Here is a 2,254-nt window from a genome sequence, read left to right as displayed (position 1 = left end):
TTTACATACAAATTGTGAAATTATTTGTTCTAGCACTGTGAAGAATATCGTTGGTAGCTTGATAGAGATTGCATTGAATCTATAGATTGCTTTGGGTAGTATACCAATTTTCACTATATTGATTCTTCCAATCCATGAACATGGTATATTTCTCCGTCTATTTGTGTCATCTTTGATTTCTTTCATCAGTGTTTTACAGTTTTCTATATATAGGTCTTTTGTTTCTTTAGGTAGATTTGTTCCTAAGTATTTTATTCTTTTCATTGCAATGGTGAATGGAAATGATTCCTTAATTTCTCTTTCTGTTTTTCCATTGTTAGTGTACAGGAATGCAAGGGATTTCTGCGTGTTAATTTTATATCCTGCAACTTTATTGTATTCATTAATTAGCTTTAGTAATTTTCTGTTGGAGTCCTTAGGGTTTTCTATGTAGAAGATCATGTCATCTGCAAAGAGTGAGAGTTTTACTTCTTCTTTTCCAATCTGGATTCCTTTTATTTCTTCTTGTGCTCTGATTGCTGTGGCCAAAACTTCCAAAACTATGTTGAGTAGTAGTGGTGAGAGTGGGGATCTTTATCTTGTTCCTGACTTTAGTGGAAATGCTTTCAATTTTTCACCATTGAGGATAATGTTTGCTGTGCATTTATCATATATGGATTTTATTATGTTGAGGTTTGCTCCTTCTATGCCTGCTTTCTGGAGGGTTTTTTTTTTTTTATCATAAATGGATGTTGAATTTTGTCAAAGGCTTTCTTTGCATCTATTGAGATAATTGTATGGTTTTATCTTTCAATTTGTTAATGTGGTGTATTACACTGATTGACTTACGAATATTGAAGAATACTTGCATCCCTGTGATAAAGCCCACTTGGTCATGATGTATGATCTTTTTAATATGTTGTTGGATTCTGTTTGATATAATTTTGTTAAGGATTTTTGCATCTATGTTCATCGGTGATATTGGCCTGAAGTTTTCTTTTTTTATGGCATCTTTGTCAGGTTTTGGTATTAGGGTGATGGTGGCCTCATAGAATGAGTTTGGAAGTTTACCTTCCTCTGCAATTTTCTGGAAGAGTTTGAGTAGGATAGGTGTTAGCTCTTCTCAAAATTTTTGATAGAATTCAGCTGTGAAGCCATCTGGTCCTGGGCTTTTATTTGTGGAAGATTTCTGATTATGGTTTCGATTTCTGTGCTTCTGATGGGTCTGTTAAGATTTTCTATTTCTTCCTGGTTCAGTTTTGGAAAGTTTTAGTATTCTAAGAATTTGTCCATTTCTTCCAAGTTGTCAATTTTATTGGCATATAGTTGCTGATAGTAGTATCTTATGATCTTTTGTGTTTCTGTGTTGTCTGTTGTGATTTCTCCATTTTCATTTCTAATTTTATTGATTTGATTCTTCTCACTTTGTTTCTTGATGAGTCTGGCTAATGGTTTGTCTATTTTATTTATCTTCTCGAAGAACAAGCTTTTAGCTTTTTTGATTTTTGCTATGGTCTCTTTTGCTTCTTTTGCATTTATTTCTGCCTTAATTTTTGTGATTTCTTTCCTTCTACTAACACTGGGGTTTTTCATTTCTTCCTTTTCTAGGTGCTTTTGGTGTGGAGTTAGGTTATTTATTTGATTTCTCTTCTGTTTCTTGAGGTAGGCTTGTATTGCTATGAACATTCCCCTTCAGTTCAGTTCAGTTCAGTCATTCAGTCGTGTCCAACTCTTTGAGACCCCAGGAACTGAAGCACACCAGGCCACACTGTCCATCACCAACTCCTGTAATACACCCAAACCCATGTCCATTGAGTCAGTGATGCCATCCAACCACCTCATCCTCTGTCATCCTGTTCTCCTCCTGGCCTCAATCTTTCCCATCATCAGGGTCTTTTCCAATGAGTCAGCTCTTCTCATCATGTGGCCAAAGTATTGGAGTTTCAGCTTCAACATCAGTCTTTCCAATGAACACCTAGGACTGATCTCCTTTAGAATGGACCAGTTGGATCTCCTTGAAGTCCAAGGGACTCTCAAGAGTCTTCTCCAACACCAAATTTCAAAAGCATCAATTATTCGGGGCTCAGATTTCTTTATAGTCCAACTCTCACATCCATACATGACCACTGAAAAAACCATAGCCTTGACTAGACGAACCTTTGTTGGTAAAGTAATATCCCTGCTTTTTAATATGCTGTCTAGGTTGGTTATAACTTTCTTTCCAAGGAGTAAGTGTCTTTTAATTTCATGGCTGTGATCACCATCTGCAATGATT

The sequence above is a fragment of the Bison bison genome, unplaced genomic scaffold (assembly GCF_000754665.1).
Source record: "Bison bison bison isolate TAMUID 2011002044 unplaced genomic scaffold, Bison_UMD1.0 scf7180017864386, whole genome shotgun sequence".
Taxonomy (NCBI): domain Eukaryota; kingdom Metazoa; phylum Chordata; class Mammalia; order Artiodactyla; family Bovidae; genus Bison; species Bison bison.
Note: the sequence above shows the minus strand (reverse complement) of the source record.